Here is a 25,214-nt window from a genome sequence, read left to right on the forward strand (position 1 = left end):
AGGGGGGAAATTCTTCCTATCATTGATATTTGGGACACTTTTATAGCACTGTGAGGAATACAGTTCCCTCCTCGATCCTTACCAGAGATTCTGCAGCAGCCAAAAGCATGTATGTAGATGTATCTATGAGTATAGACTAATGGGGAGGAGATTTAGAGACAAAGGGAACAGCATTGGAAGCATACATATTGATCGATTAAATTTGGACTCACTATAATTAAAAGACTTTCAATATTTTGCAATGTGCAATACAAATGAACATGATTAATAATAAAAAGACACTGGCACAAAAACCTAGTGTCCATACTAGGGTAGCCATTTTTCCTTTCTCCGCTGATCATTCCCAGCATGATTGACTTTTCAAGTGAGTCAGCTCTCATGACATAACTAAATTATGACAGCCTCTGTTTGGCTATCTTGGCTCAATCCACTTAATAACCACTATGCTTAGCAATGGAAATTCTGGTCCAATCGAGGTCATAAGTCGAGGAGTGCCTGTAAATAGAGATGGTCAACAAAACATGATCTCAGCTTGGGGAAACAAGACAGTGTGAGAAAGAAAGTTAATGCTGACCATCTTGACTCTCTTTGGTTGTAAGAAGACGGAAAAGGGAAATGCTGTGAGCTTTTAAGATCTATTTTTTTTTGTTGTTGTTCAATCACATCTGATTCTCAGTGACTGCCAGACAAGTCCCTGCAGTTTTCTTGACAAGGCTTTTCAGAAGTGGTTTGCCATTGTTTCTTTCCTAGGGCTGAGAGAAAGTGACTGGCCCAAGGTCACCAGCTGTCTTTATTCCTAAGATGGAACTAGAACTCATAGTTCCCTGGTTATTAGCCAGATGAATTGCTACACCAAACTGATTTTAAAAAAGTGATTTTTATTTATTAAAAACTTTTTTAAAAAAAACTATAAAAGTCTATTTTATGTTGTTGTTGTTAGTTGCAAAGTCATGTCCGACCCATCGCGGCCCCATGGACAACGTTCCTCCAGGCCTTCCTGTCCTCTACCATCTTCTGGAGTCCATTTATCTATTTTATAGCTTATATCAGTGGAGTTCTAGTACCTTATGGAGTCCATTTCATCTCTTGGCCCACCTCAAAGAGTTTACAATAAAAGCAAGTTAGTTAGGAAATAAAGATGTATTTATTCTGAGTAGCTTATTCTGAGTCAGGTGCCAATTATATTTTCTTCTTCCCTGTCAATTATGTTCATGGCTCTAAACTTCTGAATTTTGTAATGAGGCATTTAGAAACAATGAGTTAAAGTTACAGCAGGAAGACTCAATGGATTTTATTATTTGCCATGCTTTTTATCCCCTTTGCTGTTGATTTTTCATTAGCCTTTGTATTTTTTTAATTTCATTTGTTGTGTTGACAGGAACCTGTGACTCTATTCAGATAAATAATCACAAATATATGATTTATCTGCAAGCTCATTATATGCAGGATCCTCTTGAGAAATATCAATAAATTCTGGATTCATAATCATACTAAGCCTAAATATATTTTGCTTTGGGTTAACGTGCTACTTGAACTCAGTCAAGATGGTCTGAAAACCATGATTCTTTATTTTTAGCTTAGCTTGATATGGGAGACCCACTAATTGTGATTTATTCAAAGAAACTACAGTTAAGAAAAACAGGAATTGTTGCAATGAATAAAAGCAATCAATATGGGCCTGCATTCTACCTGAATGAAGTGGTGATAATGCTGACTAGCTACAGTGGTCAATATCATGCAAAGATGCAGCTGGATGCCAAATGGTGTTGATTTATCGTTTTTGTTGCTCAGTGTTGGACCTCATTTTGTTAGCTTGCCTTGTGCATTTTTTAAAATTCATCCCTAGGTGTAATTATCACTAAGATGAGCCTTTTGAGCTGCTTAAGTACCCTGACAACATGAAAGCAGTGAGATTATCTGATTAAAAAGTATATGTACATCTCTATCTTCTGTGCCATTTGAACTTGATAATGGAACAAGTTTGATAGAGATAAAATCAGCGAATGCATTATATTTGGACAAGATACGAAATATGCAGATACCTCAGCCTTACTTGGCTGCATTAACAGCTGCTAGCATTCAGTGTTCCACATATACCTGATGGAGCAATACATTCAGCCTCTTGAAATCAAAACCTATTTCAATATTCAAGAATTAATTATAAACAGATAGTCCTCAGTTTACAGCCATTTGTTTAGCACCTGTCAAAGATGACTACACCACTGAAAAAAGTGACTTACAACTGGTCCTCACATTACCCACCATCACAGCATCTGCAAAGTCACATTTCAGAATTCAGGCACATGGTAACAAGTTTTATTTATAGTGGTTGCAGCGTCTTGGAGTCATGTGATCACCATTTGTGACCTTCCCAGTTGCTTCCAATAAGTAAAGTCAGTGGGGGAAGTTGGATTCACTTAACAGCCATGTGATTCACTTAGCAGCCACAAAGATTTGCTTAACAATTGTGGCAAAAAGATAGTAAAATGAGGGGTTGATCATCAGCCATTCAGTCGTGTCCGACCTTTGGCCACTCTGTGGATCAGCACTCTCCATGCCCCCCTGTCTCGCATTGCCTTATTTAGATCTGCCATAATCATCCCAGTATCATCCTTTATAGTGTCCATACTAGGGTAGCCCTTTCTCCGTTGATCACTCCCCCAGCATGATTGGCTTTTCAAGTGAGTCAGCTCTCATGACATAAACAAAGTATGACAGACTCTGTTTGGCGATCTTGGCCCAGTTCACTTAATAGCCACTGTGCTTAGCAATGGAAATTCTGGTCCAATTGAGGTCATAAGTCAAGGAGTGCCTGTATTTCTGAAGATCAATAAATGAAGATCAACAGAAAGTTATGCTGAGGTTTTTAGTAGGATAATGATTATTTGAGCAGTTATTGGACTTGTTTATTTTAATTACTATTCAGTATTAAGACAATAGGAATAATCAGCTTACCACACAATCCTTTGAATGTTTGCTAATAAGTTGGCTTGTGCCATGGGGTTCTCTTGTTTAAAACAGCAGTGGAAGTTGCTAGAGCAGAGTTCCCCAACTTTTCTGGCTTTGCAGACGAGCAGAGAGGAAGGGAGAGGGGATGGTTCCGTGCAAGTGGCCGGCAAGTGCTGCATATTCACGCAACTCCATTTGCATGAACAGCATGCACGGGTGCTCACTGCTTACGAAAATGGAGCATGTGCATGTATTCACACACTGCTCATAAAAGTGGGGAAAAAGCCAAGTCTTCATGTTACACCTGACTGCTGCCTGTTTTCAGGTATACAGTTGAAGTTAGGTATATACCTAGATTTCAGATGCTGAAAACTTTGAAGTCAGGAGCTTGAATTGTATCTGGAAACAAACAATTAATTAATGCAACTGGAATAAGAGTAATATCTGCACCTTCCAAAGGTTTTCCAAGGAATTCCTACATAGAGATTCTGCATTGCTGTAAGGAAAGAAAAGGCCTCTACATTTATGATAAAGGCTTCAGTTGGTTCTGTAGTTCTGATCCTTTGTCCAGGATATAGACTTTAGGAAAAAGAAACTTCCTAAAGTATAGATTTAATTTTATTGAATGATTTTAATATGTGCTCAAACCCCTGTTTTTACAAAAAGAATTCCTTCTTTAAATTATGTACTTTATAACTTATTTATTTGATTCTGGAATTTTGTGCCTTTATTCTTACTTATGATTTTATGGTTTTTAGTTGTTGTTATTAAATTGATGTTTTTGTTGATGTTGATTGCTATTTAAGGAATTGTAAACTGCCATGTGCTGGAGTGCCAGGAAAAAGAGGAAAGATTTCATAACACTGTACATAAATATAAATAATTGTAAATATAAATGCATTAGAACACCTGTAGAAACCTATCTTTAATCCTGAAGTTTAGCTTCTCTCCTTTGGTCATTTTGATCTCAGTTCAAAAGTGGAAAGTTTTATTTTCCTAGCTTACTGTTCATTGTAGAGAACTAGCCTTATCTTCTGCCTCTGCAGGTAAATTAAAGTTTCAGAAGAAGATCTGCCTTCATTAACCTCCATTGAGGAAATATCAACTGATCATCGCTAACTATTAGCAAGCAAACAGAGTAACAAAGAATGGTGACCCGCAGTGTAACAATATTAAGATAACAGAAAAAAGAAAGGCAATCGGTAAAAATCTCTTGAATAGTGGAGTGTGACTGGCAAGAAACCCTGAAGTATATGATACTTTGATTAGAGGTAATAGCTGGTGAGCTAGTTTCAGAAAAGAACCTTTAATGGGTTTTTCCAGTGCCTGGAACATGGAAGATTTGGCATTAAACATAGTATCTTACAATAGTTAAACACTGGCATTAATTTACATTTTATCTGGCATAACTGTATGACACAATAGGGCAGGAAAAACAAAATAATGTATTTGGATAGACCTTAACATTGCTGTTTAAATCTGTGATGCATTTGACTATATGGGCAAAACAGCCATCATTTTAGCAATAAGTAAATAAGTATTTAAATATGACCAGCAAATTTAAAAGAACAATAGCAGAGTGAGACACATTCACACCTAAATTCCTATATTAATAGATTAACTGTCCAAGTAAGGATAAATTTAGAAATTTAAAATATCTATAATATAAATATCCCCTAGTAATTTAGTAATTAAAAAAATACTATCCAAAAATGATATTAGAGGTAAAAGTGAGAACTTCTTGGTACATCAATTAATTTTTTGTATTTTCATTTCAACCAAATATGGCTACTAAGATAATTCAGATATTTTTTTTTCTAACTTTCCTGGGAATGTATCTATTGGGATCAAAATATAAATACCTATATACAATTTACAACATAATTATACATGTAAAATGGTTTCAACTTTCTTATTTCCATAGGGACAAATGCATTCTGCTATGGGGATTTTATTATATCTGCCTTAAAGTAGTGCTAATGGAAAGATATTGTATCTGGCTTTAAAAATGCTATTCTCATCTTAGAGAAGGTTAGCTAACCTGCTAGTTCCCATGCACCTTTTATTCTTATTCTATTCATGTTGGGATAGCTTCTTGACTTCAGTATGAAACGCTACAATGCCGGAGCGAGACAGTGAGCCGTTCTCCAACCCTTTAGCCCCAGATGGCCATGATGTGGATAATTCTCATTCTTTTCACCAGTCTAATTCTTTGGATTATTAATTGTTTGGCTTGATCATAGCCCATTGTTACTAAAAATGGTACAGAGAGTGGATATGAAGCCAGCTTATGTTTCCAGGGAAGCACACCCACCTATCTATGTAACCTAGAGGGAATGGGCAGATAGCTCAGGGAGGGGCCCTGTGCCATGCAGGGCTTGAATGTGATAGCCTTTCATGCAAATCATGATCAAAGCCCTCCTTCTTTGTACATATGTCTGACATCAACATACACAAGATAGGGTCTATAACAATTTGCTGCAGTCAACTTGCCACGGCCAACTCGCCACAGGACAACCTGTTACGGGATAAAAGTTACACTAATATCAAAGAAATGGTGGAATAGAAATAAACAGGAACGATGCAAAAGGAGGGACAGAATGAAATGTGAATGGCAAAAATTAAAGTAATTTTTTTATTTATGTTAAATAATTAAATAGAATTGTTAAAATGTCCCTCAGTGAGTTGTCCCAATGCGAATTGACTGTGGCAGGTTGGCTGTAGTGAGTTGGCTGCGATGAATTGGCTGTGGCAAATAATCCCATTCCCCATTTCAAAAGGTGTGCAGGGCTTTTGATCAGGCTGCTGCAGTACATACTTGCCACTGAGGTTTTCCTTTCGGATTTCCTCCTGACTGAATACTGATCATTTGAAATTTGAGGAATGAACATGCTGACTCTTCCCTGTTTTGTATATCTTGTGCCTTAGTGCCACCACCTTGATAAAACTTGTTTTATTCTATCCTAGTGAAATTTGTTTATGTCTTGGTAGCAGCTGTTCTCTCCTGTTTGCCAATATCTATTAATGATAATTACCCTAACGCTGTATACCAAGTCCTTGATGCCATCACATCATTGTCAGGAAGATTGTGATCTTATCTAAAGCTATTCTGTTTAACTCTGATACTCCTTCTATTATACTGGAACATTGATACGATCATGGCTGTTAGGATCAGACATTAGTTGGAATCAATATTTGAAAATGTGCCTGTTTTTGCTTAATAGCAAAGTTAGTACAAGGGTCAACAGCAAGATCATTTGTTGAACGAGATTGTACAACTTCATCTTGTTAGCTAGAGTAGACTTTTCAGAGCAATGGATACTGAAAGAGAAATCACACAGGAATAAAAGTTGTAATGGATTCTCCCACAAATATGAATATTGGTTTTGCTAACTAATCTGGTGTGATGGTTGGTAGAAACTTTGACTTCCTTAGACTCTTACCAAGGTCAGTTTAAATAGAAATCAGTCTGAGTAGATAAATGTATTAGAGGGTTAGATCATTAAACTTTGCTAACTTTCCATTGTGATGTACAACCATAGAGGACATGGAGTGTTTTATTTATATATTATATATCAATATATAGATGTATATTATCTACCTATGTCAACAGAACTCAGTTGCGATATAATTGGTAGAAACAGTAAAACAAAAACAGTCTTTACAAAACCACTATGTAGACTTTCATCGAGATCTAGAACTTAGGAGAATAATATATCTCTATCTTGTGCTGAAACTAAATGTGTGTCAATCTAGTTTCCATGTGCTGCTTTCAGTGCCACTGACAAGAATGGCCTTTGTTGTGTTTCTTCACAATGAACTCTTCCAGAGGTGGAACACAAGAAAGCTTCCCTGCTCAGTGGCAGACTGTCAGTTATATATTGATATATGCATTGATATATATATATGGGGAAAGTATATTCTCTCAAGTATATTTTAAGAATTGTTCTCTCTTTCCAATGTTTGTGATCTGCTCTAAATTAAAGAAGTCAAAATTGATGAAAACAAAATTAAAATTAATTCAATTTCATTTATAATTGCATTGTATTTAAATCACTGCTTTCAACTGAAGTAGGCTTCAGTAGGCTTTACATACAGTTCAAAGAAAGGTCACCGGAAGGAAAGAGAAGAGATAAAGAGAAATAAGATTAACAGAATGGAAAGCTCTATTTAGTTGAGAAGGCAGTTAAACTTTGACTATGTTCTTTCTTTGCAACAAAAGAAGTCTGTTATGATTTCAGAGAGGAGGCATTTTATTTTTCAGATCCTCCTAGGGTAAAACATGCAGCATTTTCCTTTTCTAGTTTTTCCCAGAGTGTTTGTGAAAGGCCAGGTTTCACATCAGAAGTATTCAAAATATTACCTAGAAATCATAGGTCTTTGTCTAGACCTAGACTGATGGAATATGAGCCGAGTAGGTTCAGAAATTGAGTAATTAAAAGTATCATATGGAAAGTAATTGAATATTTTCAAAATACAAATTTTCATACTGACTATAAAACAAGGAATGCCTCCTATGTATCTAAATTTGGCAAATTAGTCTCCTTAGAGATTTATCTTCAAATGTCATAATATTTAGATGCTGCAGAGTTCTGGCTGAGTCTTGTACTGAAGTCAGTGGGAAAATGAACACACAAATGCAATTCCAAATGGGAACCAACTTATATGAAATTTTACAAATTAAAATGCATTGAAAGTGTATGGATTTTCACTTTTTTTAACTTGCACAACATTGCAACATACTGCCTGAAATTATTGTTAGCACTGAGGCATGTCTTAGAATTTTCTCCAATGCCTATGGGTATTTGAATAATTATATCTTCTATGCACAATAGATCATTAAATAACTGTAATTGCAGGAAACAGCAGTGTATAATTTTTAAATCCAACACTTAATAATAAATACAAAAAAGGGGTAAAAAAAACCCCTTTCTGGCTTTCTACAAATTATTCCTCCTGTTGATGCTGTACATAAATGGTAATATTCTCATTAAAGGAAACTAGATAAGCTAATGACTGCCTAGAATCTGCATAATTATTACTGATACAGGTGCTAATTGATTTAATCAGTAGATTATTCAACTGAAGTTTTAGTCATAGACAAAAAAAAATCTTAATTAATGAATAAAAACAAATTCTACTGAAAGGCTGGTCTCTTGATTGTTTTTTGCCCAGCATTTTTTTTTCTGCCTGTGAGTTTGAGTGAGTATTTCAGCTGTTTCAAATGCATTCTACAGTATTTATGTAACTGAATTGCTGATTAATAAAAATAGAGAGAACTGCTCTGTGCAAATTTAATTGCTGTCAACAAAATTCTTCGGATATGAGATTTTATAACCGTAATGAGCAAAGTAGGAATAGAATAGAATGACAGAGTTGGAAGGTCTTCTAGTCCAACCTCCTAGATAGGAAACCCTATACCATTTCAGACAAATGGTTATCCAATCTCTTCTTAAAAACTTCCAGTGTTGGAGTATTCACAACTTCTGGAGACAAGTTTTTCACTGCTTAATTGTTCTACATATGAGGAAATTTCTCCTTTGTTCTAGATTGCTTCTCTCCTTATTAGTTTCCATCTGTCGCCTTTTGTCCTGCCCTCAGGTGCTTTGGAGAATAGCTTGACTCCTCCTTCTTTGTGGCAACCCCTGAGATATTGGAATACTGCTTTCATGTCACCCCTCATCCTTCTCTTCATAATAATAATAATAATAATGATAAAGTTGGAAGGGACCTTAGAGGTCATATAGTCCAACCCCTTGCTCAGGCAGGAAACCCTATACCATTTCGGACAAATGGCTGTCCAGTTTCTTCTTAAAAACTTCCAGTCTTGGCGCATTCACTGCTTCTGGAGGCAGGTTGTTCCACTGGTTAATTGTTCTAACTGTCAGGAAGTTTCTCCTTAGTTCTAGGTTGCTTCTCTGTTTGATTAGTTTCCACCCGTTGCTCCTTGTCCTGCCTTCAGATGCTTTGGAAAATAGCTTGACTCCCTCTTCTTTGTGGCAGCCCCTGAGATATTGGAACACTGCTATCATGTCCCCCCTCATCCTTCTCTAGACATACCCAATTCCAGCAACCGTTCCTTATATATTTTAGCCTCCAGTCCCCTAATCATCTTTGTTGCTCTTCTCTGTACTCTTTCTAGAGTCTCAACATCTTTTTTACATCGTGGCGACCAAAACTGGATTCAGTATTCCAAGTGTGGTCTTACCAAGGCATTATAAAGTGGTATTAACACATGATCTTGATTCTATCCATCTGTTAATGCAGCCTAGAACTGTTGGCTTTTTTGGCAGCTGCAACACACTGCTGGTTCGTATTTAATAATTGTCCACTAGGACTACAAGATCCCTCTCTCAATTACTGCTATTGAGCCAGGTACTACCTAGGTTATACTTGTGCATTTGTTTTTTCTTGCCTAAATGTAGAACCTTACTTTTTTCACCATTGAATTTCATTTTGTTATATAGCACCTAATGTTCAAGTCTGTCCAGATCCTCCTGTATCTTAAGCCTTTCTTCCGGAGTGTTAGCTATTTCTGCCAGTTTGGTGTAGTCTGCAGATTTGATGAGTTCTCCATCTATCCCCTCATGCAAATCATTGACGAAGATGTTAAAGAGTACTGGGCCTAAAACAGAGCCTTGGGGTACCCCACTGCATACTTCCCTCCATGTAGATGCGGTTCCATTACAAATCCATCTGGTGGTGATGCTGTCTAACCAACTTTTTTTCTTATCATGTAGTAGGTTGTGGTCTACTTTATCAAATGCCTTACTGAAATCCAAGTAAATTATATCCACAGCATTTTTCTGGTCCACTATTTTTTTCAGTTTGTCAAAGAATGTAATAAGATTTGTTTATCATGATCTGTTTTTGACAAATCCATATTGGCTTTTGGTTATGACTTTGTTTGCCTCTAGGTGTTCATTGATTCATTGCTTGATTATCTTTTCCAGAATCTTCTCAACTATTGAGGTCAGGCTGATAGATCTGTAGCATCCTGGATCTATTTTTTTCTTTTTTGAAGATGGGAACTACATCAGCTCTTTTCCAATCCTCTGGTAGTTCTCCGGTGCTTCGGGATCTTTGAAAGATAGCTGTTCTGAGATCACGTCTGCCAGTTCCTTCAGAACCTTGGGATATAATCCATTTGGTCCTGGTGATTTGAACTCTTGTTTGGTAGACTGGTGCTCTCTTACTTTTTTCTTGCCTATTTTAATTTGTATTCCTAATCTGTTTTTTTATGGTACTTTTTTTGATAGGTTGGATTGTTTTATGTAAAGACATATGCAAAACACGTTAAGGAACAAGAGCCAAAGATTGTAAACATTGGTGGATAGGTTGGGAGATGTTCTGTTCAGTTTTTATTCAGGCCTAATAGCATTTGAAGTAATCTACAATGTCATTTTCATGTATAGCATATTTTGTTTTGTCATTATTTTTATGTGTTAGATTCTATAATAGATTACTTTGGTTATTTTGTTGATTATTTTGGTTTGTAGTAGTAACTTGGTTGCAATTTCCAAATATCTAAGATAATTGAAGAGAAACAAATTCACAACTTTAAAAGGAGCCTATACTGGAGACCTGGACACCTTTTAATTTTTTTAAAATAATCCATGAAGACACAATAAGTGATCAATTAAAATTGTGAATCATTTTGGTGCCATAATTGTAAATAAATCATGCATAATTAATTCTGATGGCTTTGATTATGAAATACGTTCCAGAAATTGGTCCCATCTTGTCTATAATTTTCCTCAATTTTATGATGGAACTTTTGAAGCATTAGGCATAGGCTATAATAAGGCTATTCCTAATTCAGCAGGTAGATTACCCAAGTAATCTTTAGATAGCTACAGAGAAACCACCGGCGATTTCTAAGGATGTCAAATACACTGAAAAAGGATGAAAATATGTTTCTCAAGAACCAGTAAGAAATTCTATAGCATATGAGAACTTAGAGTGCTATAGGCCAGGGCTTTTCAACCAGTAATACAGGTACCAACTGTGGTACATTGGCACCTGGCAGGTGGTATGCAACCATCCTAGAAAAGTGGTAGCAGGGGAGGGGAATGAGCTAAACCGGTGGCAGCACCGCACAAGCCTGAGCGAGAGATGACTGGAGCTGCAGGGCTGTCAGGGCTCAGCAGAAGTGCCAGGATCAGTGCCGCTTTCCAGCTGATCAGCGCTTCTTCAGGACTGTCAGGGCTCAGTAGAAGTGCCAGGATCAGCACCAGGCTCCAGCTGGAGCTTGGCGCTGATCCTGGTGCTTCTGCTGAGCCCTGAAGAAGCACCAATCAGCTGGAATGTTGCAGTATCTCAAGGGTCTTGTGATTTACAGATGCTTGGCAACTTATTCATATTTATGACAGCCACAGTGTCCCAGGGTCATGTGAAGTGACCAAAACCTCCTGCAACCACCCAGCAGACGGGAATAAAAACCAAACACCCCCCCCCATCCCACCCCCGCTGCCAATCCTCAACAGAAATGCTCACAACATTGAAACAGGAGAAAGAGCACCGATGGGTGGGCAGGCAGGTGTCTTGCTCGGCTGTGGCTTGGGGGACACTTTTTTCAGTGCCATTGTAACTTCGAACAGTCATTAAGCGAACTGTTGTTAAGTCAAGGACTACCTGTACTTTATCACTTTTTTCCTCTTTTTTTGTCATCAAGTTTTTGACACCTTGCTAGGCGACTGGTGGTACTTGGATGTTGCCATATCCTAAAAGTGGTACAATGGGTGAAAAGGTTGAAAAGCCCTGCTATAGGCAAATTCTTTATCAAGGGAACTATAAAACAAAACCCCATAATAATATCTAAAAAAGATAATATCAATATCAACACAAAATAATGTATGAATCTACAACCAAAATAAATAAATAAATATCATTCTGTTTATTTGATCAGTATTGTATTGAAGCAAATATGCATATGGAATCACTTTCAGCTTATATAAAAATAGTTATGCAAACATATGGTACTGTATATACATTATTCTCTTTCAGACTAAGCATTGTTATGCAGAGGGCTAAAGAACAATAAGACAAATAAATAAGATAGAAAAACCAATACAATTAATTCTTGTTTATAGCAACACATTCACTTCAAGCCATTCCTATTTTCGCATATCCATCTGCTGCTTTCATGCATTGTCTTTTATTTTTCAAATTTCTCTCCTCTTTTTTCTTTTTTTCAGATATTTATCCAAAAGCCACTTTTTAAATTCTTCTTGACCCATCTGCTTTTCATTCATATATTTATTTCTCAATTGGATACGTATTCATTTTTTTCTACATGGTCAAACCACATGACATTATTTTTTTTTTGTATTTGTTACTCATTTCTTTATTCAGATCACCTTTATTCAGAGCTCAGGTGTTGTTGACCTTATATCTCTTTTTATCATGTCCCTTCCCACTGCTTTCCACTTCCTTTGATGTTTCTGGCTATCTCTCAAACCACTTTTCCTAAGAGAATTTGCCCACCCAAGATGTGCCGGTGAGTAGTCCCTTCCTTGTGTGAGGTATGACAAGAGGGGATCTGGAGACAAACATACTCTGTGGAACTTCCCTCCTATGAATTGTCGTCAGACCAGATAAAAGAACTACACCCTCACCCATAACATTAAGGAAGCTTTAAAAATGAGACTTTTTAAATATGCACTGGAAACTGAAGCAAAAATGAGAGAGGCATACCTGAATGGAGATGAATCTGGCCGCTTGGGGTTGTGTTATAATTTTATTATATTGGTTATTACTTTTTGTCATGGATGATGTCGATTGTTTTCGATTCCAAGAACCACACAGAAATTTTTAATTGATGCTTCATAATTTTTATAACTTTTGATTTATAGTACTATCTTTGAAGTGACATAGCACCATTTAGAATGAATGAATAAATAGATAAGTAATCTTTACATAAAATGTACCCTTTCAGTCAGGTCCCCAATCAAGAGTCCTGAAAGAATATTACAATCTTTTCCTAATACATCCATGTTTTATGAAATGTAGTAGGATATGAAATACAAAAAAGTTAAATTTGAAAAAGTTTCCATTTCTACTCTGCAGTTTTTGTCTTGAATAAGTTAAGAGCTTAAATAACATATTTCTGTCCATATTAAATATCTTGTACTATAAAAGCTGATAATCTATTTTTAAGAATGAGAAGTTAGAGTAACTTTAAAAAATGCTCCTTATTTTAATGAAATAATCTTACATCTCTGATTTAGTGATTTAGTGTGCAGACAAGAAAACAACTAGAAAAAGGTGAACTGAAAAAAAAGCTTTAGGTAAAGCCTAATGTGGGAATTTGCTTATTTACACAGAAATTCTAAGCCCCATGACATAACTACATTGGTTTCTCAGGTGGCATAATTTATATTTACATAGGCATATTTCAGTTACATTGGCTTGAAATGGTAAAAGATAAATAAGAAAAATATTTTGCTCATCTGTTTTTTTTTCTCTTAGTCAGTCACATTTAAGGGAGACTGTAGATTTGTTCTCAATACTTTGTGTGTGTATATCTGTATAATTGTTCTATTTAAAAAAATAATAATGGAAAAAGCAAGGTGCATTTCGGACTTGGAAACAGGAACTGTAAGAAATCCTGAAACTTAACTGTTAGTTTGATTTCACTCTCAATGGAAATGAAGATGCCAGAAATCAAACTTTCAATCTTTTCTAAATTTCTTTTTTATTGGCAGTTTGAATGGTGCACTTTATTTCTTGGTAGTAGGGTTCCCCATTAGGCATTTGTCTTGTTGACATGTGAATATCCTGTTGTCACAGATTAACGTAGAAGTGTGCTAGGAAGCAGGATGCCATTTAAGATAGTCCTTGAGCAAACACCTAGATCAGAGGATGGTCATCTGGTGGCTTTTGGACAAGCTGGCCGCAAGTCTTGCAGTTTATTGGATTTATAACATTAAACAATTGCCTTAGTTTCCTAACTTAAAAGTTTAATTGCTGAAACAACAAATGTTCTTGTTATCAGGGAGACCACAGTAGGCATTCTTTTTGATGTTACGGTACCAGGATCAAAAATAAAATGGTAATAAGTTATATGTCAGCTGTTTTTTAGGCATTCAGAAAGTCATTTTTTCCCACTTGGTTTTTAGGCCTGCTTTGAAGGTATGTGAGCTAATAAGCATATCTGAAGCCAGTCAATGCTTGGATAAGAGAGTGCTTAGGATTCTTATTTATAACAATATGAGCTCCAATAATGGAAAAAGAGTGGAAATAAGAATTATTTTAAAAAATACTTTAACACTTATTTTAAAAATTATTTTTAGCCTCAATTATCCTTTAACATCAGAAAGGAGTGAAACTGAAGTTGGAAATTGATTATACAATTGTGGAGGCCAATATTTGCACTAGACTATTATTTGCTAAATTCATACATGTGCCACTCCTAACAAATTAGCTATATTCTGTGTGTGACACCACACTTAATTTTCATTAGATACCTGCATTGCTCTCTGAGAAATTTTAACTCTCCAGTATACACAATCCAATTTACAATGAATATTTAATCCAGTAACCATGTAGGGATAGAAAACAACCTATGGAGTTATGTTTATTTTCTTCAGAAAGAAAATATAGAGAAGTTTCAAATTAAGTATTAATTGATCATATCTGTGTAAGTTTGATTAGAGCAGTGTTTCTTAACTGTAGCAACTTGAACATGTGTGAACTTGAAGCATGGCTGTCTAGGTAATTCTGGGAGTTGAAGTCCACATATGTGGAAATGGCTTAAGGTTGAGAAACACTGCATTAGGGGAATATTCAAAATTCTTCTCTCTGATCAGGTTCATCTGACAAATATGGAATTTTCTAATGTTCTTCCATTCAGGTATTATGCAAGTATAATTCCACTTAGCTTTTCCGGATTTTCCAGATTTTAAGTTAATTCACTGGATGCTGCTTTATGCTTAATGGCTACTAAAGATTATCTCCTCTGTGCTTTTAGTATCTATTCTAGAATTCAAGGACAGCTTTCTTGGAACTTAGGGAATTGAATTACATATATCACTTCCTTGAGGGAAGAAATGTTATACTTCTGTTATGATATGCATTTTAGATTATTCAGAATGATCCAGCTCTTTTCCATGACCCTTTGGGCCTTGCATTAGAGCTCATTTTAAAGCCTACTTTTGCCATATCTGACCCCATGCCATGCGTTCAACCAGCAAACCTCTTGACCTTTGCATCCTACAGAATTCTTGGGATTAAATTTTTTTGGGACAGTTAACAGAGGTCAGAAATATGAATGCCATTCTGATGATAGTAGATCTCTCTTAGATGGCCCATTTATTTCCCTGCTTTATTTATTTATTTCACCCTTTGCTGGTGAAACAACTCATCTATGTATTCAGCAAGTTTTGTGGAATTACAGTTTGCTTAGTCATTAACAAAGGCTCACAATTTGCAGCACAGTTTTTGGAATGTTTTTTTCAACTGTTGGATATAAAGTCCACCTATTCTCTATCCATCATCTTTAGTCAAATGGCGGAACATAATAGTAATAGTAGTAAAGTTGGAAGGGACCTTGGAGGTCATCTAGTCCAACCCCCTGCTCAGGCAGGAAACCCTACACTATTTCAGACAAATGGCTATCCAGTCTCTTCTTAAAAACTTCCAGTGTTGGAGCATTTACTGCTTCTGAAGGCAGGCTGTTCCACTGATTAATTGTTGTCATTGTCAGGAAGTTTCTCCTTAGTTCTAGGTTGCTTCTCTCCTTGATTAGTTTCCACCCGTTGCTTCTTGTCCTGCCTTCAGGTGCTTTGGAAAATAGCTTAATTCCCTCTTCTTTATGGCAGCCCCTGAGATATTGGAATACTGCTATCATGTCCCCCCTTGTCCTTCTCTTCGTTAAACTAGACATACCCAATTCTAGCAACCGTTCCTTATATGTTTTAGCCTTCAGTCCCCTAATCATCTTTGTTGCTCTTCTCTGTACTCTTTCTAGAGTCTCAACATCTTTTTTACATCGTGGTGACCAAAACTGGATGCAGTATTCCAAGTGTGGCCTTACCAAGGCATTGAAGAGTGGTATTAATACTTCACGTGATCTTGATTCTATCCCTCTGTTAATGCAGCCTAGCACTGTGTTGGCCTTTTTGGCAGCTGCAGCACACTGCTGGCTCATATTTAGGTGATTGTCTACTAGGACTCCGAGGTCCCTCTCACAGTTACTACTATTGAACATGGTGCCACTTATGCTGTACTTGTGCATTTGGTTTTTTAGGCATAATGAAGGCATAATGAATGCCTTCATTGCTGGGAAAACTATCAGCAAAACAACTGGTTAACTACAACCCCCCCCCCCAACATTGCATAAGGGGTCTCTCCACCACGTTGAATTCTGAAATGAGGAGAGTTCTTGTCAAAGGACAAGAGGTGGAAAACCTTTGTACGGTCCATGGTCATAAAAAAGCAGTTAACGCAAGGCCTGGAAGGAGGAAGCTTCCATCCGCTTCAGCTGAAGCAAAAATAGAACATACACTACACACATGCAAACATACACAAAGCTTTGCTTTCTGTTATTCTAAGTTCGGAGGAAGGATGGTAGAGAGGCCTGAATGGGGCAAGATGTTGTCACATCCAACATGTAAAGAGGTAGAAATGGAAAAGGAGACACAATGTTCTCCAGGCACATACAAGCAGAAGTAGAGAGGCAAAGAAGCATTACAAAGAAAGAAGAGAAAGAAAATGGAGGGCGTAATGTAAAGTTTAAATCCATTGTGGTATGGCAAGAATGAGTTCTCAAGCTAGGAACAGCTGACTATCTTCCCTAAAGCATTTTACATTTCTATTGTGATTTTGTTACTGCACATTTTGTTCTTTTTCTTTTGTGTTTCTATTTTTAGTCGCTGAGGGTCTATATTCTTTTTAAAGTATGCATTTTTTCCTGTGTAAATTGCTGCTTAAAATAAGATGGCTTATTTAACTTGCAAGCATGTGATGTGCTAAAAGAATCTTTTTTTCACCACTTAAAGATCTCCAGACATGTACATTTTCTATTTACAATGAGATTTCATTTTGAATATGCACATTTAGGATCACAACATAAAAGTTGCAGCCTTTTTACTAAGACTAAAACATATGGTGGATCTTAGTTTTGAACACTCATAGGTAAGTTTTAAACAAAATATTTTTGTAAATAATAATCTCTTTTTCTAACTGAGAATTATTGATAAATATAATTAATTTTTACTCTTAAAGCAGACAGACTATTCTAAGTGTAAATCTGGTTGCTATGATGCTACTATTAGTAATGATTAGGAATATCTGTTTCTAACCAGATGTCTTAGCAGAATGTTGTAAACATTCTGCACATATATTTTTGTCACTTATTCATATATTTAAATGACGAGGAAGGAGGACAGGTAACTCTTCAGGATGGTGGTAATAGGTCACATCCACAGCTCAGAAATTGCAGCAAAAGCTTTAGGAATTCAATGCAGATTTATTATAGTATTATGTTACAGAAATGCCTATACTAAGGATTATTATGTAGAATTTTCTGGGCAACATATAGATACAATTACAATTTTCCCTTTAAGTTATAATTGTATTTATGCATGTATGTGTTAACTTTGTACCATTGCAGCAGTGCTCCTGTCATGCTTAAACACTATTACATCTTAAAGTTTTGGAAAACGTAGTGGCATGTCTAAAATGCCATCTCTGTTCTTCAAATTGAACTAGGAAGCAGCTAAATAAATCTACTTAATTACTTTGCGCCATTCTCTGTAGTTCAGGAGAAGTGTCAGCTGATGTTATACATTAAAAGATCTCCTACTTTTGCATGTGGAAATATTGAAGTTTTGTGTCTTTTCCAGCAAGTAAAAATGGAAAGGATTAGAAAGATAATATGTCATTATCATAAGTATTTAACTATAATAGCTAGATGAGCATAAGGGGTAACAGCAGCCTCTCCTCTGGATTTTGCACACTAAATTTGCAGATATAACTCCATGCTGAATATATATATATATAAATGCATTTATAGAAATGTAAAAAAAATGGATAAGAGACAAATCAAGTATTTCTTTATTTTAAAAAGAATATATCATTGGAGGTATTCTCTTGTTCTCTTTATGAAACACACAGAAAAATAAAAACACAATGAGAAAATTACTCTTTCCAGCTGTCAGTGAAAAGACGGGCAAGTGGAAAACAGCAAATACTGTACATAGCTGCCAAGTAGTATTGTAAATGTATTGCTAGTTATTGGTCAGCATAATTCTTATGAACCTCTATAATGTCTTTTTCCAACTTTGTGATCTGCTCTTGGACAGTCAGCATAATACTAATTTCGCTTGCCCCATTCTTCAATTTTGTCACATCACAGATTTCTTTGTTACAGCTGTTATTCAGTGGTGATGTCATGAAATCTAGTACATATTATCAGAACTTCAATTGATTGACACTTTTTTTGAAAACATGAAGAATGTTCCATTAGAATAGCATTTTACACAACCTTTTTTCTAATAATTATAAGTAGGCTAACTGCATAGAATCTACTTTTTCAGTCCTGGCCAAACTCAAGTTGTATGGGAATATAACTTTCTCTAATGATAACGCTCCTTTTCATTATATTTGTCAAAGATAGACTAATGTAGGCTAATTTGTCAAAGGTAAAGTAATGTGGCTTGAAGATGCCAAGAAGGTACCAAGAGAAAAAGTCATTCTGTTACTCACTTTCCATTGGTTTTCTTTCTATCTAGGGGAGTAACAGAACAACAGTTTTTTCTTGGTACCTTCTTGGCACTTTCAATTAAATTAATGAAAGTTTGACCACATTTGAATAACTAGTATGCCATTCTGGTCACAAATTTGTGATTAGTGATCTCTTCCCATCCTATAACTAAATTAGAGAATATTGTAAACGTTTTTGGTTTTTAGATGGGTAAGAATAACCAATAGTCTTTGTGACAGAACAAGATAAAAATCAGCTTTCCTGAAATAATATATGATTAAAAATAGACCTGTTTGTATAAACAATATTAATGGCTATCATATTCTTCATATAAACGTAGTCCCTTGTTCACATGTATATATCATGGCTGGTGTTGGGATAATTTTTTCTGGAAAGAATGTTTTTTTTTTCAAAATTTAAAATAAAGCTGCTTTCGATATACATTGGGAAAAAAGTTTCCTTAAATACACAGTGTTCTAATTTATCATGTTCTTATAATTAGTAACAAGTAAAAATTAAAATTATATCTTTGTGTTTCTATCTCTCACACACGTGATTTGTACACTAAACATGAGCCAAACAAGGAAATGAAAGTAATGAAAAAATAAATTATCTAACCCAGAGAAAAATGCAAGTTCCCAGAAGGAAGTACAATATTCGGTAGACTTAAGGGTGGTGAAAATAGGAGCCGAAAAGAAACTGATAAGGATTTTTTTTTTAACTCTCTAAAGCAAAAATTTGATAAACATTAAATTAGTCCTTAAAATGCAGGAAGCTTAGCTTTAAAATTCTATCTGATCACTATTAGGCTTACATGAGATTACAAAAGGCTGCTGATAATAGAGTTAAATTCAATTTCGAAGCACTGTAGTGAAGACACTGAAATTGCAATGGGGCTGTAGAAATAAAAGATGTTCACTGCTAAAAAAAATGAGGATCAAGATAGATGTTGTTTACAGTGTAATTGACATCCAGGCTAATTTTTCCCCAGATAAATCATATCCAGGGGTTCAGATAAGATATGAAAATAGAAAATCAGTGCTTTTAAGGAAGAAGAACTTCAACCCTGCAGTGTGTTTGATAAAGAACATTTTCAATGTTGGGGTTTTCTTTTTCCTGTGGGTTTGATTCTAGATGTTTTTTGTTTTTGTTTTTCTGCAGCAAAATTCACATGAAAAATAATTTCACTAGATTGTTAGACAACACCTCAAGCAAATCTTGCAGGAATACTTTGTTCATATTATAATATCATTTCCCTTTCATGCAAAACCCACACAAAAGGAAGAGAGCATTTGAAAGCAATATCAAATAAACTAGAAAGAAGGGGAAAATTATAGGGGAAAATATGTGATGGTTATACATCAGATGTTTTTCCCTTCTTTTCCCTCCCTCCTATTGATGCACATAAATATCCTATGCATACAATTTCAAATTTCACACGCACATACACACACATGCACATACACAGATACACACAAACATATACATGCACACAGACACAGACACACACACACACACACACATAATGTATGCAGATATTGATGGAATTCTATGAGTTGAAAGAGAAAGAAAATGTCTTTAAGGATCCATATCTCTTCCAGCAGATATATGTTATTATTATTGGAATGTGGCCTTCAGTCTTGAAACAGTTAAAAGAGTTCTATGGCCACAAAAGAAGAGATTTCTTCAGAATTATCTCCCGCCTCACATTTGCTCTTAGGCAAGCAGTTTAAAAAGCCCCGTGATTGAGCCAGTGATCCAATTTGAAATGCAGAAATGATTAGAGCTGCTTGCCTCATTTCATATCGAAATTCTCTGATTTATGACAGGGCTGCAGCCAAGATCTATCTCCAAAGGGAATTAGTGTGCAAGTTTGCATATTTTTGTTATTTAGGTTTCTGATAGCAGCTTCTAGCTAGAAATACCCAACTAGAAGGTGGTAGCGGTTCTGCATTTTTCAACTACTGAAGCACAAAAAGATAAGAGTCTTATGTTTAGGACATTTAGACCCCTTGACCATCTTCATTTTTTTTAGATGGATTGTAGAAACACTGGCAATCAGGTAGAATCATTAATTATAACTTTGAAAAAGGGAATTATCCAACTTCTCTCTCCATGTTTTAACTACTCAAATTTTAATGAGGCAGAAAGCTTAAATCCTGCAGTTGACCTATGGGACAGAGTATAGAACATATAATGAAATAGGAATATAATTCTAGAAAGAAAAATACTACTTTATCTGGCATTTTCATGAAATGTTAACAAGACGTTATGCAATAAAATGGGATTTAATGTATTTATTAATAAAGATTTGTAACATACATGAAGCTAATGTCCCAAATCTGCTGTCTTACCATGTCTTCTCAAGGGCATTCAGACTTTCTTAACACTACTTTCTGAAACGTGAACATTCTTTGTGAATCTTTGTGGGTAAGTTGACTGCTTTGTGAATCTTTGTGGGTAAGTTGACTGCTTTTAATCCTCTACATGTGACTGCACATGTAGAGGAAATTACGCCCAAGGAAATTCAAAACTATGTATGTGATGCCTTAAGCAAAAACTGTAAAGGAGCCTATTTCACAACCCCTTTATAGAAGTTGTAATTGCCATTTGAAAATATTCCTATGCAGTGTCTTCATCATGCAATGCTTAGCAGAACAACAGAGTTGGAAGGGACCCTGGAGAGGTAGGAAACCCTATACCATTTCAGACATATGATTGTCCAATCTCTTCTTTAAAAACTCCAACATTGCAATACCCACAACTTCTGGAGGCAAGCTGTTCCACTGATTAATTGTCAGGAAACTCCTCCTTAGTTCTAAGTTGTTTCTCTCCTTGATTAGTTTCATCCAGGGGTAGTCAACCTTGGCTCTTTTATGACTCGTGGACTTCAACTCCCAAATTCTGAGAGTTGAAGTCCACGAGTCATAAAAGAGCCAAGGTTGACTACCCCTGGTTTCATCCATTGTTTCTTGTCCTGTGTTCAGCTGCTTTGGAAAATAGGTTGACCCCATATTTGCACATAAAACTTCAACATGCTATATTGCAAAAACAGATCACTCAAATTATACAGTGCAAAATTTTGAAATGAGTATAAATAATTCCCTTAATTGCATACATGTTAGATTACATTCAAAATAAATATATTAATAATGATTTGTTTGCTTTAATATTTGCAATAAGAAAACATGCATTATTCTTGCAGGTTAGTATTTCTCAAATATTTAAGTATCCATTTGTCCTGTTGACTTCACCCTAACAGTTTCATTTTACAATGTTTCTTGTGAAGCATCTCTGGGTCTGTTATGTGATTACTTCATTAACCTGCTTTCTGAGGAAGGGTACGGTCATGATCAGATTGATCTTTAAAATAATGTAGTGGTATTGCATGCAGTTAAAAGAATACTGGCTTTGCAAGTCTTATGAACTTTCTTATAGTTTGTGACACTGAAAAAAAATGATGCAAAAGAATTTTTGAAATGAAACTTTGATAACTTTGATGATTAGGGTATGGGGGCTAAATCATATAAAGAACGGTTACTAGAATTGGTATATCTAGTTTAATGAAAAGAAGGAGGTCAGATCATGTCAGAAAATTCAGTAATAATAGTATATAGTAAATGACTGGTTTGATCGTGTCTTCTAGGACTAACAACACTTTAATAATCTTATATTGGAGGGACACGAAATATCTGCCACTCGTAGCATTCTTGCAAGACAAATTTCAGAATAACTGAACACACAAAGGAGGGCACAGAGAATTTGAAAGGAGGACAAATGGAGAGAAAGGAGGATATAGTTACTATTTAACATTCTTTGCATCTTTGACAAAAATTATAACAAAAACTGCCAAAAATGTATATGAAATTGCTTTTTCTAGCATAAAAAACCTAGTTTTTCCATTGCAATATTTTTCCAATAAATTTTTTATTTTCAAGAACATATGCCAGCAATAGTAAAGAATCAATAATCAGACACTTTTAAAATTTTGTTGTAGAAATGTATTCCGTGTCATGTGATCTATAGACTACATTCATCATAGATTTGAAGGGGATAGAGTGAAGCTGATTGCTAGATTGTCAAGGTTGGAGGGGATAGATTGAAGCTGATTGTCAGGCTTGTGGATTGAGGAGGGAAAGAAAGATGCAGACAATTTAGAACATTTAGAAGGACACATACAGAAAGGTTTAAATGACCACTCTTGGGAAAATGTCCTGTCCCCCAAAACAACAACAACAACAATAAGCAAGGCACTCAAAAAGCTGGACAGTATTTGATTTTAAGGCTATGCCTGACACAAAAAAGAGAACATGTTCTCCTTTTGCTGAATGTCTGGAACTTTAGTCTAGACTTTCTGATGTAAGTTGCATGTTGGTATCTCAGATTGCCATAAAATGTATAACTGAGTTGTTTCCATTCCTACCACTTTTCAATCTATTATTTCACCATGCCTTAAATGATGAATTTATCAGACATGTAACATCTTTGATACTATGGTTATATTGCATTTTATTATAACTAGTTGCTCTTAATGTATTCCAGACTGATTCTCTGAACCATTTCATAATACTCCAAAGCTTGGCATCATAAAGATGGAACCAGGAAGATGCCTCATTTTGACTGTTGCTTGTCTAATTAAGCTGGTGACATCCAGGAAACAAAGCTAGTTGGATTAGCAATAATAATGACAAGAAGCATATAAGAGCAACCTGGGAAAGCAGTAATAACATTACATATATCATATAACATTCCACAAATTATTTCTTTGTTAGGAAAAAGATGCATTAGTATTTCTTGAACTTAAAAGACTTCATTCAGCAAGAATGTGTCCTCTGTAAAAATGTTGTGGCAATATGCTATTTGTCTTGTATCCAGAAAAGAAAGAAGAACTATGTTAAGACTGTACAAATCAGTCATTTTATTGGATCTGCTCCTCAAAGCCATGAAGCAAAGTTATAGATGCAAGAAGATTACACATTGTTGCTTCAAGGCTCTTCCAAAATTTTCTGGGAATGCATACTCTAAGATCAGTTTCTGAATAACTTGATAGGGCCTTCCAGAAACTTTACTGAGTGACTACAACGGCCTTATGACTTTAAGGAGCTGATCCAGAAAGGTGTTTAATTCATGAGCAAAGTGCCTTGATGAATGTTTTGCACAGACCTTAAAGTGATACTGCATAATGTATTACTGATTCTGCTAATATTTTAGTCTCCTATAAAGATATTCATCTCATTTCTAAATAACACTGCATTCATAGTGTTGAGTGTGACAGACAGGAACATTATCAGGATAAACTATAGTGATATTTAGAGTCATTTTTTTCCTCCCCCTTCCTTTTTCCTCTTATATTGATGTGGCCAAGATAAGTTTGGAATTATTGCCTGAGTTAGATCATTAATAAATCCAATAATTTAATACTACTTATGCTCGTTAGTTATATGCTGTTTTGCCAAGCAACAAGCCTTCACAATCAATGTTCCATTCCGTTAAATTCCATCCCATTCCAATGTATTCCAAACCTAAATAAACCAGATATCTCTTATAATTTGTTGAAACCAGCCATTAATTTAACAACAGTTTAGTGTTAAGATGGCATGGTGGTTTATAATTAATTCAAAATTTAAATAAACTTTTCTAACCAACTTCCAAAATAATGAATCCAATTCCTCTTTATAAGTAATATTTTGAACCAAATCATACTGATCATCAGTAAAACTTTCCTGAGATCATTATATAAGTCTGAAACATTGTCATGCTGAATAAATACTAGGTTGTTTATATTCTTACTCACTGATTTCTTCAAAAGTTTTACCCATGTTTTTTGTAAATCCAGTAGTGAGATATTCCTTTCCAGCTCCCCAAACAAAAAGGGAATACTGACTCTTCAGGACCAGCATCAGGACCAGCATCTAAGGAAGGAAAAGGGGAAGAATAATATTAATGTCTATGTAGATTCTCCCCCATCCAGGTCATGATTGTCCCAAAGGTGCTTTTCCAAAAGAGAATGGAATTTCTTTTTCCTTGAAGACATTTCGTTTAACGAAGAGAAGGACAAGGGGGGACATGATAGCAGTATTCCAATATCTCAGGGGCTGCCATAAAGAAGAGGGAATTAAGCTATTTTCCAAAGCACCTGAAGGCAGGACAAGAAGCAACGGGTGGAAACTAATCAAGGAGAGAAGCAACCTAGAACTAAGGAGAAACTTCCTGACAGTGAGAACAATTAATCAGTGGAACAGCTTGCCTCCAGAAGCAGTAAATGCTCCAACACTGGAAGTTTTTAAGAAGAGACTGGACAGCCATTTGTCCGAAATGGTGTAGGGTTTCCTGCCCGAGCAGGGGGTTGGACTAGATGACCTCCAAGGTCCCTTCCAACTTTACTACTATTACTATACTACATGCTTCTCATCCAAGAAACTTCTTCAGTTCAAAGAAAGAAAAAAAGTCTTCAAGGAAAAAAACAAAGAAAGTCCAGTTGCCTTTTGAAAAGCACCTTTGGGACAAGAACAATAGAAATAATAGTAATAATCAGAAGTAGCAGCAGTGACTATAACAG

At 35.6% G+C, this 25,214-nt stretch overlaps 1 protein-coding gene and 1 long non-coding RNA gene across 2 annotated transcripts in view; one reads left to right on the plus strand and one right to left on the minus strand.

Annotated features, from left to right (window-relative positions):
* ZFPM2 (zinc finger protein, FOG family member 2) overlaps positions 1-25,214 on the plus strand; it is a 342,462-nt gene that overhangs the window by 180,300 nt on the left and 136,948 nt on the right. The window lies entirely within an intron of this gene.
* The window catches only part of LOC120301503, a 47,357-nt gene that overhangs the window by 2,216 nt on the left and 19,927 nt on the right, over positions 1-25,214 (minus strand). The window contains exon 2 of the long non-coding RNA XR_005554922.1: positions 24,450-24,567. This is a non-coding gene — a long non-coding RNA (uncharacterized LOC120301503). The remainder of the gene's footprint in view (positions 1-24,449; positions 24,568-25,214) is intronic.

The sequence above is a fragment of the Crotalus tigris genome, unplaced genomic scaffold (assembly GCF_016545835.1).
Source record: "Crotalus tigris isolate CLP2741 ecotype Arizona unplaced genomic scaffold, ASM1654583v1 scf7180000024384.25900115:4084858, whole genome shotgun sequence".
In the NCBI taxonomy this organism is placed as follows: Eukaryota; Metazoa; Chordata; class Lepidosauria; order Squamata; family Viperidae; genus Crotalus; species Crotalus tigris.